The sequence below is a fragment of the Phoca vitulina genome, unplaced genomic scaffold, assembly GCF_004348235.1.
Source record: "Phoca vitulina isolate PV1807 unplaced genomic scaffold, GSC_HSeal_1.0 scaffold26, whole genome shotgun sequence".
NCBI lineage: Eukaryota > Metazoa > Chordata > Mammalia > Carnivora > Phocidae > Phoca > Phoca vitulina.
In genome coordinates, this window is record NW_022589729.1 from 20,747,315 (window position 1) to 20,766,017 (window position 18,703).

An 18,703-nucleotide genomic window follows, 5' to 3' on the forward strand; every position below is an offset into this window, starting at 1 on the left:
AGCTGATTCTGTGTCAGTCACGTAACCCCTCCAGGTCCCTGGGCGAGGAACAGGGTCCTCCCCTGCTCACAGGGGATGGGTGCAGACCCTCCTGGTCCCAGCCCCAGCTCTCCAGCAAGGAGCCAGGAGTCGGGAGCCCAGTGAAACGGTGGGCTCTGCCCCCGACTCGCTGGGCCTCCATCCCCTCCATTATACAGTGAGGGTGTTGGACATGCGTGAGCCTGGGCAGCCTGTAATGACCTTCTCTGGGCAAAAGAGGCTCAGTTCCCTCCATCTGTCATTTTGTCAACAAACCTTCAGTTTGTTGGTCTCATGTGAATCCTTTTAAAGGTTTTTCTTTTTTCTAATTTCATTTGATTCCACATTCTCTAAGCAACTGGTATATGCCAGACTGAGCTGGCGGCTGGGAGATCAGTAGTGGTCAAGATAGCTGTTGTCGAGGTTCTTCCTGTTTAGTGGGGGAAGACAGACAAGCAAACCTATAATGAGGCCAGGGTCTCTGGAAGCTCCGGGGGCAGGGAAAGGATCCCGCCCAGCCAGAGAGGGTCTCCCTGAGGACACTCAAGTCTGGGAAGAAAGTCACTCCCTTCCAGGAGGAAGGAGAGAGGGGATTAAGCTTTGGTAATCAGCTTTCTTGGCCAAACACTGTGCTGGATAACTTATATGTGCGATTTCATTCCATCCTTATAACAATCTTTAGATAAGGATTAAGCCCATTTTACAGATGAACAGACGAAGGTTCAGGGTGCTGAAAGCCATGCTATGGGGTGCAGCTGAGACAAACAAGGCTGCCTGACCCTGGAGCCAACGCTCTTTGCACCCAACAGAAGGGAAAGGGCAGGAAAAACCGAGACTTAGAAACTGGCTCAGGATCTGGGCCCTGCTGGCCTCCTCTGTGTCCTCCGGTGGTCCCTCCCTCTCTGGCTAACAAGAGAACTGCCACTTTAAGAGACACAGCCCTTCTGAAAGGGGCTGGTTTCCATCCATTTTTAATGGCCCAGCTGCTGTGGTTTCTCTCTCTGCCTCCCTGTGGACTAACCCAGGAGTTTCTCTGCAACTGAGCACTACGCTCAGGCCTGTCAATGTTTAATTGCAGCGAGACGCTTATCTTGGTTACCCGAGTCGTTTAGATTACCCCGGCAGAGAACTGAGCATCGAGGGAGGTGGCAGATGGCAGATTGGGGGTCACCCCTCTGCCCTGCAGAGGGAGGAGGAGAGATTATTGGAGCAAGAAGGGCAAGAAAGCGGGAGACATGGAGGGTGGCTGGGGAGACACTGCACTGGGGACTGGACAGCCGCTGCATGTTTGTGTGGCTCTGGCCATGTCCTCCTCCACCCTGCCTCTTCTCTGCCACCTCTAGCAGTGAGTACTGGGGGTCTGCCCACTGCATGCTCTCAGAGCCTTCCACAGGGACCCGAAACATAGGGGCGGGAGTGGATGAATGTCTGGAGGGCTTAGACGCGGACTTCCTTTGAGCCCACTGTGGTGGCTCCTGGGCACCTGAACCTCTGCTTATGTTCAGGGGAAAACACAGCTGTATTTGTCACTCTTACGAACTGGTGAAAACAGGGACTTTGAGTGCTCCCAGGACACCGGCATGCGACAGAGGTGAGGCTTACCATACCCTCAGCAGAGCCCTGCCATAAAGCCATGAGCTGGTGGTCCCCGTGCCCTGGGTCCTGGCTCTAGAGTACCCTGAGGGAGAGGGACAGGTTCTCGCGCCTCCCCAGGGCCCACGGAATGCCTGGGGCACAGAGTCAAGGTCTATTTGGGGAGTAGAACGTCATGGTTGAGACACAGCCCCAGAGACCATTCAGATGTTATTTACAGACCTTGTCTAATGACCCAGCCTCCAAGCTCAGAGGGAGGACCTGGCCTTGCTGCCTTCTCCAGTTTCTCCTGCCCTCTGATTTTCTCACACCCTGTCACAATCCTTCTCCCTGCCACCTTCGCTCTAGCCAGGAGTGCCTGGTGCCCCTGTATGTGATGTGTTACTCACATCTAGGAGCCTGGAGAAAGTGCTCTCAGGACAGAGGCCGGGCCTGGGAGCAGGGCGGAGGGCCCACCGCCAGGGCCAGAGGACCAAGAGAAGTTCCTAGTCATGGGGCTGGCTTGGCAGGGAGGGTGGAGAGGTCCCTCTGAGTGGCATTGACCGAGCCCTGCCCCCTGTGGGAGACCTCTGTGGGGGGCGGTAGGGAATAGCGACAGGGAAGGGAGATTTCCAAAATTACTGCGCTCCTAATTCAAACAAGAAGCTAACTGGATGAATGGATCAAGAATGGCCAGCGTATGAGGCAAACATTCACAAGCCTAGACCCTTGACTCCTGGGTTGGGTTTTTGAAGGCTGAGCTTGTAGAGACTGGGGAACCCTGAAGGACATTCCAGAGACCCTGTGGTATCAGGATCGAAGCCACGACAGAGATGGGGCTAAGTCTCTCTGCTCTGAAAAGCTCATGGAACCTCATGTGCAGTGGGGGTCTCTATGCTGACAGAGTCCCTCCTCCCCATCTCTTCCTTAACCCCCTCAGCATAACATGCTGGGGCTCTCACCAACTGCTTCACAGCCTTTACCCCCAAGATGGCACAGGCCCTGACAGGCATGTGATATGTATAATAATAATAATCCCTGCCTCAGAATGTTATGAGAATTAAATGAGATAATCCTTATGGAATGCTTAGAACAGCACTTAGCACGCAGTAAACACTCAATAAATGTTAGCTATTATTACCAGAGGTAGTAGTCAGAGGAAATAGGTGGATGACTTAGCTCCAGCATCGAGGCATGTTGCTGCAGACTCCCTTGCTCCACAGTTACTCCCTGTATGATACACAGAGCTTCCCACTAAGGAAAAGCCCTCTGTTGAGACCCCTCTGGGCCCTGGCATCCACTAAGCCCTGAACAGAACTGTGTTCCATATGCTCTTCTTCCCTAAAGCCACAGTCTCCCGACTTACTGAGTACCTACGGTGCTCCCGGTTCTGGCCGATGAAGGTGAGTAGGACGGGGTCGGTGCTATCAGCAAGCTCGAGGGGAGGCCAGGAGGAGGCCTGGGAGGGGCCCACTGACAAGGCAGCAGACTGCTCGCCTCACAGGCCTGGGCCCTGGAGCTTCTTAGGGCCAGATGGAGGACAAGGGGTCCCAGAGCAGCCCAGGGAGGTCTGCTGGCTGGAAGGGGCCTACAGGAGGGGTGGGAGTGGCAAAGGCAAAAGGGAGGGAGTCTTGGGAGAGGAAAAGTGCGCAGCTTGTTTCCAGCCCCATTGCTGTGTATCCCGGTGCTAACCAAAGTGGTTCAACATTCAGGTGGCTGATAGAAGGTGACTCAACGTGAGCTCACGTGGGATTGTTGGATCTTGCTCTGCCTGGGGACTCTGAGAGTCCCCTGAGGGTAGGGACAATCTCACTGATCTTAAGAGGATCACTATCTCCCTCCCAGCATTCCCCCTCCCTCACCAGGGTTCTTATCAAGGAGGGCTTTGTTCATTCAACAGCTATTTGCTGAAGCACTTACTATGTGTTCGGCATTGTTCTAGGCACTGGAGATACAACAGTGACAGAAAAAGACAAAATGTCCATTCTGGGTGTGGGGGGTGGGGGGTGGGGGTGGGGGAAGTTCAGATACTAAGCAGGATAAGCAAGGGGAGTATACACATACCATATCAGATTGCATTGTGAGAAGTGCTCAGGAGGCAAATGAAGCAGGGGAGGGGGTGAGATTGGAGCTAGGGTGGCTGGAGTGTGAGAAGGTCATAGTCCCTACCCCAGGAGGTCACCATCTGATGGGCGCCTCTCAAGTTTGAAGTTAATGAAGAACCTCCTAGTGGAGCCGTAGAATGCAGATGCCCAGGCCTCACCTCCGAGACTGATTTAGCAGGCCTGGGGTTGGGCCCAGACATGTGATGCCATGGACCCGCTCTGGGGAGCATTGCTTCCTTAGGAAACCGAGTCCAAGAAGAATGGCACCGCGTTTTCCCCTAGCAAGGCCCTGTGGGAACCCTAAGAAAACTGGACAGGCGCAGCGACAACATTGCTAGGCCCCGTGGCTTTGATCTGTGGGGGATCTTCACGCGCCACGCCCTCTTCCTGGAGCCAAGGCCCAACACTCAGCCTCTCCAGAGAAAAGGATGAGTTTGGAGTTCCCAGCCAAACCCTCTACCAGATGCAGCTGGGTTGGGCTGGGAGAAGGGGAAAATCCAGTCTGAGGACAGAAGCACGGTTTGGGGTTCTGCCTCCTGAGTCAGTTCTGACACCCGAGGGCAGTCAGGAGGGCCTCCGGCCCAGCCCAGATGCCACTGTCCCAGTATTTTACGGTAATCTCAGTTCTCATCTGTGCGGTCAGGACACCAAGCTCCGGTAACAGAGGGGAAATGGACTCTCACAAAACTTCCTGGAATGATCTATGTATTCCACAAAGTACTTACTGAGTACTTACTTTGTGTCAGACCCTGTTCTAGCGGCTGAGGATACAGCAGTGGGCAAGATAAGCAAATCCCTGCTCTCTTAGAGCTTATATTCTACTGGGGGAGACAGACACTGAACAAGATAATAAATAAAATCTATCTTTCTAGTCATGATGAAGGCTAAAAGAGAGAAGGGAGTTAGAAAGAGTTGATAGCGAACATATCGAAAATTTAGATGGGATGGTCAGAAAGCACCCATGGAGAAGGTGACTTGAGTGAAGACTCTAAGTAAGCAGGGAGTCATGAGGATTTCTGTGGGAATAGAATTCCAGGCTGAGGAAATGGCAGGTGCAAAGGCACTGGGGCAGGGCTGCGTGGGGTAGGGCTAAGTTACAGTGCGTCGGCCAGTGTGGCTGGAGTGAGGAGAGAAAGAGGGAAAGCAAGGAGATGGAATCAGAGGTAGCATCGACTAATTATAGAGGGCCCTAGAGGCCCTACCAAGGACTTGGGCTTTTACTCTCAGTGAGGTAGGAAAGCCAAAGGAGAATTTTGGCAGAAAAGTGACCTGACTTGATTTACATTTTTAAGAGATCACCTCTGGCAGCTGTGTTGAAAATCGATGATCTGGGACAAGAGTGGAAGCAAGACCAGGTAAGAGGCCATCGAAATATGTCCATGAGAAATAATGGTGGTTTGCTTTGGACTGTGAGCAATGGGAAGATAACAAGTGGTTGGATATGTTAAAGGAAGACCCTACTGGATTTGCTGACAGGCAAAACAGGGATTGTAAGAAGAAAATTACATGTGTATATATGCCAGGTGCTACATGAAATCCTTTATATGCAAATCATTCAAATTTTGTAACAATCATATAAGTGAGGTTCTATCATGTGTGTGTGTTTTAAGATTTATTTATTTTAGAGAACGTGCAAACAGGGGGAGGGACAGAAGGAGAGGGAAGAAGCAGACTCCCTGAAAAGCAGGGAGCCCGATGTCAGGGAGGGGAGCCCCATCCCAGGACCCCGAGATCATGACTGGAGCCAAAATCAAGAGTCGGATGTTTAACCGGCTGTGCCACCCAGGCGCCCCATGAGGTTCTATTGTTCTATGCAATGAGGAAACCGACGGAGAGGCTAAGTAACTTGAAAAATTTCTTGGCTAGCAGGTGGTCGAGCCGGTATTTAAACCCAGTCTTCCACTGAACGCCAGCCCTGAGCCCTTCCTTAGCAGCTCCGCAGTGACAGGCGGACACGCTAGCCCACATGCAGCTCTCCCTTGCATCAGGCACTGGACGAGATGCTGGGGAGGCAAAAAATGAGTAAGAGACAGTTCTTGACCTTGGACAATGCATGGTTTGGAGAGGGAGACAGGCAGGAGTAGAAATACCTACAGTTTTAAGAGCTAAGCGTGCAGCCCTAAGCCCCGGGCCGAACGGGTAATTTTGCCCAGGGGGTAAGACTCTCGGAGGAGACAGTGTGTGGCCGGGGCTCCACCCAAAGAACAGGGGCTGGGAAAGCACTGCAGGCCGAGGGCCCCGTGTGCGCCACGGCACGGAGGTGGAAAGGGGTCTGGCGCACCCTGTACGATGCTTTGGTTTGGGAGGGGGTGTGGGGAGGCCTGGGGGTCAGAAGCCGAACTGCAGTCGTTAGCAGGGCCTCAGGCACGTCGGGGAAAGAGCTTCTCCGGAGAGCAAGGAGAAATCACTGCGGGTTTCCAAGGGGGGAGAGAGTCAGTGAGATCTGGTTTCCAAAGATGGCTCTTCATGTGGCGGGTGGACGCCAGGGAGGAGCGGACGTAGCTTTCCCTGCCTGAGGATGACGCGGCTCAACCATAGCTGGTGAGACCGTGAGCACCAGCCTGTGTTTCCAGGAAACAAGTAGTATTTTCCTGTGTGTGCGTGGCTCTGTGTGTGTGTCTATAAATAGACTCGTACTCAGCGCTTGGCTGGAGTCTCACACAGGGCCGTGACAGCATCTTGCCACACTCCGCGAGCTGCCTTTGCCACCTCCTGTCCTCCCCCTGGCAAGGCTCAGGCCTGTAAAGCACCAAATTCCAGCACGCAGCCGGCGGGGCCAGGGTCTGACCGGCCTTATCCTTTTCCCGCTGGGACATCAGACCCAGTGTCTGAACTGCAGAACGAAGGATGTGAGTTTGGCCAAAGGGGGAGATAGGGAGACTGTTTGACTCCCCAGTGACAAGAGTGAGAAGGGGAAGTCTGTTTGAAAACCTAACCTACCTCCAGTGGTCCAAGGACCATCCTGATCAGAGGTAGTGAGTGGATGAGGTGGCCCTGTGGCCCTTGTCCCATCCATGGGCAGCTCCATGACCTTGAAGTTAGATTAGTGAAGAGAGAGAACACAGAGACAGAGACAATATATATATGTATGTGTGTGGGTCTATCTAGAGATACATGCATTTATCTGTAGATACAGTGCACACAAGTATATGTCTGTAAATATACACATGTCTACCCACATACCCACACATGTCTATGTATGGAGAGAGAGACAAAGAAGACACAGGAAACAGGAACAGGGACAGCTAGACAGAGATAGACAGAGACAGAGAGACGGGGCGACCAAACGTGGGTTTTAACCGTGACAATCTTCAAAGCCCCAGTTAGGGCAGACCTGCTAAAACAGGCAGAACTGATGTTGATATGTAATGGAGTCCAGCCTGGTTCCCCACCCACATCCCCGGCTCAGAAATGTATACCAGCTTCTCCCTCTCTTGTCAGCTCTGGAAAAAAGCGAAAAACAGGGAAAACCCAGACTCAGGAATTTGCAGAGCGAAGCTCCCTCTTCAAGGGCTTACTAACTCCTTCTGTTCCGGGCTGAGCAGGAGGTAGGGGGGCTGGGTGGGTGGAGGGAGGTGAGGGCACGTTTTTGACAGCTCTTTGTGAGGCTGGGCCCCATCCCAGTTGTCAGGGCCTGGGTCAGGGAGGGCACTAGGTACCCGCCTCTCCTCTGGAGCACTAGGACTTGGCAAGTCTCACCAGGCAGCTAAGTGGAGCCGGGTGTCCACCACGCTACCCTCCTAAGCCACCCAGTTCATCAGGGGCCACAGGGACCTTGGGAGACTCACACCTAAGTCCAGGTCTCCACATGACTTTAAGATGAGGGATATGGTCCTTTCCCTCTTGGGCCCTAGTCTTCTCGTCTGGAAAATGGGAAGAAAACATTTGCTACTGTGTGATCTCATTTATGGGGAACAACGATAAAACACCAAGCTCACAGATACGGAGAACAGACTGGTGGTTGCCAGAGGGGAAGGGGGTAGGGGTGGGTGAAATGGATGAAGGGAGTAAAAAAGTACTTCCAGTTACACAATAAATAAGCTATGGAGATGTAAGGTACAGCATGGGGACTACAGCTAAGGACACTGTGTGGCATATTTGAAAGCTGCTGAGAGAGTGGATCTTAAGAGCCCTCATTACAAGAAAAATAATTTCTTTGCAACTATATATCGTGACAGATGTTAACTAGATTTTGCGGTATATACAAATATCAAAATCATTATGTCATACACCTGACATTCATATGTTATATGTCAATTACACCTCAATAAAATTTTTTTTTAAATTTTAAAAAACTCTGCTGTCCCATTTTACAGATGATGAAGCTGAGACACGAAGAGGTTAGCTAACTGGTCCAAGGCACTACCTTCCCCGGGATTCAGGCCAGGCAGTCTGGCTCTAGATCCTATGCCTTTCGCCACATTTCTTTGCTGGCTCCTTGCATCACCAGCGTCCCTGACATCCTGCTGAGGCGTAGTGAAAGCTTTTGTTCAAGAATGGGGGACTTCAATATCTGAATAGGATCATCCACTTGGACTTGAACCTTGAGTTCCAGTTCCTCATTTGCACTGACTTTGGGTTGAAAGGTGGTTGTGTATGTGTTGAGGCTGGTGTGGGGCAAATCTTTAGGTTGCCCATATGTTTACGTGCAGGGTCCCCACCACGGTATGGACTGCCCTTCCCCTGCACCTGGGAAAACAAAGACGGCAGTAAAACTCACAGCCTTAGCAAACTGAGATGGTGGAATACAGACCAGAATTTGGCAGAATTTTCATTAAATGCTCAAGATATAAATCATTATGCATTTAGCACCCTTCAAAAAACCCATCTGATTCTTGCGGTTTAGGGACTATTAATAAAAGTTTCTGAATGCAAAAAAACAAGAGCCAAACATCTGCTCTGCTCTGCTCACCCCACAGGACTGCTGTGAGCAGGGATTATGGTGACAGCATTGGAGGAATTTTGTAAGCTCTGTCCCATGTGCTCCAGGCTGGTGCACGCTTCCCTGGGCCCAGCGGGCTCCAAACCGCAGCAGGGATGGGGAGCTAGCCTGAGTGTGCTTTCTTAGAGGGTGTGCCTGAATCGGGTGTCCCCAGAAAGACCTGTCTGGGACTGCCTGTCTCCCTCAGGGGTTTGTGTACAGAATGTGGGGTAGGGGTAGCGGCTGGAGAGGAGAAAAAAAGCTCTTTAGGAAGGCCTGGGTCCCCCTGCCTAACCAAACTACCCACAGCCTCTTTCCTACCTACCCAAATCTCCAGACTCCTCAGAGGCCCTCAGGTCTCCAGGCAAGAAGCACTCTGGGGGGCTGTCAGGGAGCAGACCACTCTGCAGGGTGTCCTCCCCCTCTCCTATTCCCCAGCTCCCATATCCGGAGCGCCCAGAGTGGACACTTGGAAAGGCGGACCAGCGGGATTTGAGGGAGGGCCCAGGAGGGCAGAGGTGCAAGCACACCTGGGTCCAACCCCTGTAGGAAGCCTCCCACATCGCCCTGTTTGTGACATTGGTCTTTCCCACCCATGGGCTATCACAGCCATCCATTTATGAGCTCTTGTCATCGTACACCCTAGTTATGCCATAGTTATATAAATAACATCTCTGAACTTGACACATAAAACCCCCATCACTACGATAACAAAACAGTTACATTTATGGAGTCCTGTCAGCACGCTGGGCAAGGTCAGACACCTGACGGCTCGAGTCTGATCCTCCCAACAGCCCTGTGGGGGGGGGGGGGGAGGGTGCCCCAACGGAGGGGCCAGGAAGCTGGGGTCCCGCAAGGGGAAGTCACATAGCTAAGGTCCCAGACGGTAGCATCATGAGGGTCCCAGACTTGGAAGCCAGTGTCCTTGGAAAATGACCTCTCCAGGGAGGCCATACGGTTGAGGGAAGTGAGGTACAGCATGTTCAGATCTCCCCGAAAAACAGAGCATGTCTCCAACAAGTTGAGTGGAGAGCATCCTCAGGAGCAGAATGTCACTAGATGAAGCTGCAGCCCAGCAAATTGTTCAGACGCCTGACTGGAGAGACCCCACGTAAGAGGAGGGCTCGGGGGTAGCCACAGTGTGTGAGTGGATCCAGCAGTGGGGACGGCTGTAAATACACCTTCTGCAGGGACAGGGAAGCGAACCCAGCTATTCTGGATTGTTCTATGATTATCTACATCGAGCAGACGAAGAAGCTCAGGCTCAAGTAACCTGCCAGGGACACACAGTCAGGAATGGGTAGCGCTAAGATTCCAACCCGGGTCAGCTCCAGAGCCACCGTTCCCCGACGCTTCTCAGCCTGTCGCGTGGTCGCGTGTCTCTGTCTCCGGGTCTGACAGACCGGGAGTCCTTCACACTGGTGGGCTAGCTCCCTTTGTTCTGGTCCTGCACTCATGGGCACCACCAGGAGGGAAAGGGTGGCTCCTGCAAATTCCCAACACCAGCCTTACTGACAAAAACTCTTGCTCCCCTGTGAACGGACACACTGGCATTCTCTTTGCCCATCCCCCTCCTGTGTGTTTGGGGATGTGAGCCAGGCCTCCTGACGTTCCCCAAATCCCGCACCTGAGAAATAAAACCGAAACAAGTTCTAGACCTGTCAAGCTAAGTCAGGCCCTGCTGTTTTCACCAAGGTCGTGCCTCAGGCTGTGGGGGTGGCGGTTGGGGGTCAGGAGCTACCTAAAGACCCAGCCAAGGCTTGGGGTGTGCAATCAGAGATCTCTGTGGCATATCCTGAGGTAAGTTACTTAGCTTTTTTTTTTTTTTTTTTTTTTTTAGGTAAGTTACTTAACTTATCCAAGCTTCGTTTTCTGATCTGCCTCACAGAATAAAGGTATGTAAAGTAACTCAGGAAACTAAAGTGCTTTGTGGTCTGCCCCGAGTCATCACTGGTCCCACGTCCCTCCAGGACAGGAATCGCAGTGGGGCCTTGTCCCTGTCACCTGCCTAGACAATGTCCCTGCTTCCTCCAGGTTTCCTTGTAGCTGGCCCTCCTGGGTACCTTTCCCGTCAGGAGGCTTCTTCAGGGCTTGTCACTCCGTGGTGATTGTCCAGCACCCACCCTGTTCCCCCAGCTTGGGGAGGATGGTCACACGGTGGCCCTTCAGTGAGTGTTTAAAAGGCGACACTCTGAGGAGTCGGGAAGCCAGAGGAGAGCCGGCTGCTGACTGGGCAGTGGGAAGGGCCTCAGCACTTTGTCTACTTGGCAGGTTGAGTTCACCTTCTCTGGCCCCATATGGCCTCAGGCCTTTCTCGAAACAGCCTGACTTGTCCTTGGTAGACTATCATCCTGCAAGCTGCTCTGTCCTGCAGTTTCCTGAGGGGCGGACAGCATTCCCGCTCAGGCAGGAGCTCCGGGGCAGAGGCCCTGCTTCTGCTCCTGTCCCCATCGGACCAGCCCACCTGGGCAGAGTCCACTCCCAGGGGCTCAGCAGGTGACAGAGCCCGGGCTGGCTGATTTGACTTGAGCAATTACTTCCCTCGGGGTAAGACAGTGATGTCGCTGAGCTTTTCATTTTGTGTTTTGCTTTGTTTTGTTTTGTTTTGCCTTCCTGTGCAGGAACTAAGAGCTGTTTTGCAACCATTTGCCCCTTTCCTCTGGCCAGAAAGCAAGGGAGACTTCCTTCATCCTAGGCCCAACTGACTGGAGAGCAGGAGCAAGGGGTGGGGTGTGTGTGTGGTGTGTGGGGGGGGCTGCCTCCAGGGGCTTCCTCTGGAGACCACTCACATGGGTCCTTCCCATTGCAGGGCCTACAGAGTGACTCCTTTCTGGGCTTAACACAGAGGCCAGTGGTTCTGGACTTTTGTCCAGCACTAGGGGGGGCTCCCTCTCCAATTGTAGGAGACGTGCTGCCTGGCCACTGCCTGGAACCCAGGACACGGCTGAACAGGAGAAGCCCCTTGCCCCCACTCAGGACAAAGCCCGGAGGCCCACGCAGGCATTTCCCCCACACTCAGCCAGTCAAGCTCTTTGCACTCAAGCACTTCCATCAACACACACACCCAGAGGAAGTCAGACAGTGAGAAATGGTGACTGGCTCTAAATAAACACAATCAGCTATTTTAGACCTCTGGGGACCAGGTGCCTCTTCTGGGCTGCCAGACACACCTTGCCTGGGGCAACACCTGTTGAGACTTGCCCAGCTCCCAGACCAAAACAGAGGCCCGGCGCCCCCTGCTGGTGAGTCTGGACACCCACACCAGGTTGGATGATCCCAAATACACCAGGAAAACACGTCTCTCCTGGGTTTTGCGGGGATACAGAGACCAGCAAGCTAGAAGAGTTCCCATCTTCCTCTCTCCTTTTCTTCCAAGGAACCAGATGGATTTACTTCCATTCATTCTCCCAAAGGCGGGATTCACCTCCCTCTGGTGTGGAAGGAAAGATGAGGCTCAGAGAGTTCAAGTGACTCTCCCCAGACAACACAGCAAGCTGGAGCTTCCTACTTGGGAACCAATGAGGAGGCAGACGAGCCCACTGAGTGTCACTAGGCCCACCTGACCCCGCAGGGAGACCTCACAGTGTCTTCTCATCTCCATCGGCCAAGGCCTCCTCCTTACCACGTTCTCCCTGGCTGGACAATGGCTAATGCCGCGCCATCGACCCCATTGGGCTACATGCCACCTGTCTGAACAACAGCCCCTCATATTCTGTGGTGGCTGTGTGACGCGGAAACCTTCTTTGGAGGAGGGCGAGGAGCCATTTCTGCATTCTGGGCCCACTCGGTGAGTGTCCAGGCCGAAGAAATCGCTGATGTTTCAACAGAGATGCGGTCGGACAGGGGCTGTGGGACAAGGCACCCACCGCTGTGGAGTAAGTGCCTAGAATGTAGGGGGTCCTGGTGTAGGAACTGGGGGTCCAGGAGAAGGAGCCTCCCATGGCCCTCCCGTGGGGGGAGCTCTCAGTCATGGGAAGGACGGGCCAGACGGAACTACCAAGAAGTCACATCCTCAAGCAGGGAGTTTACACGTGGAGGTGAAGTGGGGGGCTCCTGAGGCTGAGGCCAGGCGGGCATCTCTGGTGGGGAGCCAGGCTTACATCATTCCTGCCATATCAGGAGTCTCTTGTAGCATCCTCTCCTCCACGCTCAGCATCTCCACGATGATAAGGGGGCACTCGGGCACTCGCTTGTCCTTCTAGCAAGGGCCCTTCTTCTGTCTTCTAGAGAACATACAAGTTGAGACAGTGTCCAAGTCCTGCTTTTCTTGGGCTCAGGCCATCTTGGTGTCACTTCTCCCGGACACCGCTGGACTAATGACTGACTGCAGCTCACTAGGGAGCTTTCTCTTTTCAGAGTTGCTGGCTCGGGATCCAAGAGGCTCTCGCTCCTACTGGGTCCTGGCTTTCTGCCCTGGAGGCCAGGGCAATATGAGCAGCGTGCAAGGAAGCCCCAAGCTGACCCCATGCTATTAGCCATAGCACCTCTCCAGCCTCTGGGCATCTTGCTAGGTTGATTTGGTGCTAACTACTGGGGTTAATGACCCACAGTCTCCAAAGCTCAGTCTCCTCACCTGGGAGAGGCTTCCTTCATGGCCCTCCCTCCTCACCCATTCCCCTCTGCAACAGATTCCATTACTGGGCCATGGGTAACCCCTACTTACTGTAGCATAATAACAACAGGACAAGGATTTGGAACCAGATAGACTGGGATCCAAATCCCAGTTCAGCCTGTTACTCTCTGCATTACCTCTCAGAATAATCTCAGTTTACAAATCTGTCAGCGAGGATAATACAGTGGACCCTTGAACAGCTTGGGGGCTAGGGATGTCAACCTCTCCACACAGTCGAAAATTCAAGTATAATGTTTGACTCCCCAAAACTTAACTACTAAGAGCCTACTACTGTGGCCCAGAAGTCTTACTGATAACCTAAACAGTCGATTAACAATGATTCTGTTTGTGGTATGTATTATATACTATATTCTTACAATAAAGCAAGCTAGAGAAAAGAAAATGTTACCACAAAAGTGATAAGGAAGTGGGGCGCCTGGGTGGCTCAGTCGTTAAGCGTCTGCCTTCGGCTCAGGTCATGATCCCAGGGTCCTGGGATCGAGCCCCGCATCGGGCTCCCTGCTCCACGGGAAGCCTGCTTCTCCCTCTGCCCCTGCTTGTGTTCCCTCTCTCGCTGTGTCTCTCTCTGTCAAATAAATAAATAAAATCTTAAAAAAAAAAAAGTGATAAGGAAGAGAAAATACATTTACAGTACCAGACTGTATTCATCAAAAGAAATCTGTATATAAGTGGACCCATGCAATTCAAACCCGTGTTGTTCAAAGGCCAATGAGCCATGGCTTGTATGGCATGAGGTGGGGCGGGAATGAAAGGGGCTAATGCAGTGACTCCAAGGAGCATGTACCCTGGGCCAAGGACAGGGGAAGCTAAAGGATAAACATGGAATATCTTGCTGGAGTGTTAATTTTACTAGAAAAGTTTAGGGAAATGTATCTTGAAGTAAACCAGCAAAATGTAAAGTCTGAAGGCATAAAAAAGAAAGAGCAGACTGAAAGAAATGCTATTACTCGTGGTCACTTGCTTTGGGTTACGCTCTAAAGTTGGGGGTCAGGGGTTGGTGGTTAACACTCTCTCAGCCTTCGGGAGTCTTCTGATAGAAGAGTCTGACGTGTGTGAGGTCCCTGCTCACGCGCAGCAAGACAGACCTCTTCAGTGGGGCCGTCTCAGCCTTCATACAGGCTTTTGCACATCTGAGATCTTCCCTGGGCTTCAGCCACCGGCCCCAGGACAAGAGTCTGAGGCTCCAGTGAGGGACCGGGGCAGGCGTTCTCTTGTGCAAAATTACTATCTGATGAAGAAAGGTGGGTGGGGAGAATCTCTTTTCACAGATTCCAGCGTTCTTGGCCGGGGGGACAAAGCAAGTCAGTATGGCTTACTCTAGTACTCTGAGGCCCAAGGCGGAAGCCCTGGGAAATTTCAGGCTGACTCTGGGAATTCGGTTGGGAATAGCACTCAGAAACAGGCTGCAGTGGCTCTGGCCACATCTGAGAGGATGAGAGCTATCAGTGCACAGTCCAGAATCCTGGAATCAGAAAGGAACAAAAAGGTCGGTTGTGCGTGGTGTGTTTGTTCCAGGCTCTGGGCTAGATGATTTGCACGGGAGGTTTCAGGCAATACAACCATGTATATATGGTAAGATAGCATTATCGCCATGCCTGGGGAGGTCGTGAGACTTGCCCGAGGTCACACACCTACTGTGGTAGAAGCTATTAGTAGTTCCCCAATAATTGTCTACTACTTTATCGCAGTTACGGAAACAGAGCTGCCTAGAAAGAAGACTACATTTCCCAGCCTCCTGTGTGGCCAAGTGTGGTCATGTGACTGAGTTCTGACCAATAAGAAGTAAATGGAGTGTCTTGTGGCAGTTTCGAGGAAACTTTCATAAGGCACAGTTTGTGTTTAGGCTCTCTGTCCCTACCTCTTTGTTCCTTCTTCTGTTTTGCTGTTTGGTAGGTGGGTGCCACCTAGAACCATGAAGAGGAAGGCCACCCACTAGGAACAGCAGGAGAGAGAGCTGGAAGGAGACTGGGACATGGACAGCCCCGGACTCCTACCTATACGCTTTTAGGTGGGAGAGAAATAAACATCTACCTGTTAAAGCCACGTTGTTGTGGGTTTTCTGTTACCTTCATTTGTACCTCATCCTGAGATACTTAGTAAGTGATGGAGTGGGGAATTTGAACCTGAGTCAATGAGTTTTTTTTTTTTTAATTAGAGAGAGAGAGAGCAGGGGTGGGGGGCAGAGGGAGAGGGAGAGAGAGAATCCCAAGCAGGCTCCATGCTCAGTGCAGAGCCCGGTGCAGGGCTCGATCCCACGACCCTCAGATCATGACCTGAGCTGAAATCAAGAGTCAGCTCTTGAACTGACTGAGCCACCCAGGCGCCCCTCAGTGAGATCTTAAACCCATGCTTTCCCGCTACAATGTGAGGTTTCTGGGGCCCCTATATGTGCTCCCACCGTACTGCCATAAGCTCTTAGTGTGAAGCATTACTTGGAACTATGATGGTGTGGGAGTTGGAGAAAGGGTTGTCTAATGTAACTCTTCACACTCATAAGCCCAGGGACCCTTGATGAATCCAGAGGCACCTTGGGTTCAAAGCCCAGGACCCTGAGAGGGTGGCGGAGAGAACATTTCCCCCAAGATCCAGGAAACTCCATCCTTCTGCCATTGGACTTGGCATGGAGCCTCCTCCTGTGACAAGTGCACTCACGTAGCCCCCTCACCCCCACCCCAGTCCCGTCTGACAGACTCTGGCCACTTGGGATACCTCTAAGGAAACTTTGCTAAGGAGACCTGCTAAAACAGGTTAGCAATGCCCCAGGAGCATTCTCTTTCCACTGGGGAGTTTTGCAGGAGCTTTGTAAGCCCAGGACAATTTCACACAGGCAAGGCATGGCCCCCTTTTGGGAAGGAGGTATATTTTCTCTTACCCAATCTCAGAAGGGGTGTTAGTACTGAGTCTGAGTTAAAAGGGCTTTAAGATCCTACCATAAGCCACCAAACCTCCACATCACCAAGGAGAGTCTGAAGTAGGACCCACAAGAGCTGGCTGTATGTCTGAGAAGATGTTACTCACAAACAGAGAGGACATTTAACTGGCTGGGTGCTCTTGAGGAAGTCTCCTACCTTGTCACTTTTCTGGTTCCTATGATGGGAATTATAATCACTACCTCTCAAGTTTACTGCAACACTGAATGAGATGCTAAGTATGAAAACACTCCAGATTTTGTAAAGCATTTACAAATGTGAAAGATTACGATTCCACATTTGAATAGTGGAAATAAAAATACTATTGTTGACACTTTGTACCCAACCAGATCCTCTTTCCTGGGTTGGTGCACTCACCCCCCAGCTGTATGAGGACTGGTGCTAACAGTTCATAGCTATTCCCTTTCCAGAGAATTCCCTTGGCTGAATGGATGCTGCCTTGCTTGGGAGCCTGCAGCCAATGACTGCCTGACGCAGGGGTAGGAAAGACCAGCCCCCCTTACCTTAAGATAGGATTATCTCTGATGCAATCCATGCTCCAGAGCTCCCCACAGGATCAAGCTGATGCTGGTCCACAGCTGAGACCACAACCTTGCTTAGTTCCATCACCTGCCCTATCCTGCTTTCTTTTCTTTCTCCTGAAGGTTTTTCCTCAGTAGATCACATGAGCTGAAATCTGCTTTTAGGAAACCTGACCCAAGTGTCTACCTTATAAAATTTCTGTGAAAATAAAATGATATAATGTAGAGAAAGTAGTTAGTCCCATGCCTGGTATACAGCAAGTGTTCAATAAATGTTAGAGATTGTTATCCAGGAGACCTGAGTATCAGAAACCTCCTAGTGTGATAGTAAGGGGTGGAAATCTGGTGGGTTGGTCAGTGTATTGAATTTCACCTGCTAAGGGAATGGGCTGAGCAGAGAGGGGCAGCTGAATTTTCTTGGCTATCGCTGGTTCTCTCTGCTTTGGGCCCTGAGTGAAGGTCCTTATGCGGCTGATAAAAAAAAAAAAAAAAAGCAGTCATTATACACATTTACCAACAGAGGGCGCCATTTCCACGCAAATACGTGCGTTTCCTCCACTAATCTGGACCAGGTTTCAGCAGGTTGGTAGGGATGATCAGTTATATGGCAGAACAGACTTAGGAAAATGACTTAAGACCAGCACAGATAGTAGGAGAGGACAAGAATAGGGAGAAACACTGAGTCGAGCTGGTGGGGAAGTTTCCTGGGAGGTGAAACTTAAGCTGGACCAAATGGAGTGATGAAAGATAACGTCCCCAGGGGAAGCCACCAGCCTAGGCTAGGTGACCAGGGCGTGGGCAGGCAATGGCAGCGAGGGTGGCTAAGGGAGTGTCTGAAGGACCTCATCCAGGGAAACAGGACTGTGATTCCTGCCAACAGGTTATAAGAGAACAATGGGCCCCCTGACGCAGGGGCAGAAGTCAGGAAGGACATAGTTTTTGTGACACTGACAGCACCTTCTCCAACTGGCTTGACTGCCCTGTTATGGTGTCTACAGTGACCTCGCCCTACATAGCACCTTCCCAGCAAACCAGTTCGGGAGCAAGTTGGAAGGGAAGTGCAATGGAACCCGGAGCAGAAGTGTCCTCTCCCCACCCGCCCTGTCCCTCTAGCGCCCTCTACTGACGACGCCCAAAGTGTACAAGCGGGCAAGGGAGAGCTGTTCCAGGCACCTATGGAGGGTGGATTTGGAGCTGAAAGGCAATACATTGATAACTGATAACCTTTTTGAAAAATCTTTATTTAGGAAATATCCCTGCCGGCTGAGAAATGAATCATAATGAAGAACTCAAAAAAAATGAAGTTATAAAAGAAAAGGCAAAGAACGATTAAATCAGTAGAACTAAATAACACTATATAAGCTAAGTAATTGTGATTCACATGATGCAAAACTCCAGAAAAATGAGATAAAGATAATTCTTACAATTATATATAATAAAGATTGCATCATTATGAACTGAGGTTTTTATATAACAATTTACTTTGACAAACACTGGGAAGTAGCAAAGTTAAATTTTTCATCTAGCGCAGGAGACATCAATAGCTGTGGAAGCGAATGGATTTGAAGACAGGTCAAAAAAAGTTACCCAGCGGAACAGAACAGAGTTCTGAAATAGACCCACACACATATGTCAAATGATGTCCTACATAGAACATAAAAAACCATTAACCAGAGAAGAAATTCTTCTTTTATGAAGTATTAGAATTAAATATGACTTACTAAAAATTAAAGACCACTGTTCATCAAAAGTCTCAACTAAGAAAAGAAATAAACAAAACCACAAATTGGTATAGAACAGTCACAATACATATATCTGAACATGGACTTCTATCCCGAGTATATTAAAAACTCCCATAACTCACAAACAACACCAAACAACTCAATAAAAATGTGGATGACAGACTCAAACAGACACTTTACCGAGGAAGACATACAAATGGATAGTAAACACATGAGAAAGTGCTCAACATCATTAGTCAGCAGGAAAAAATAAAAACCACA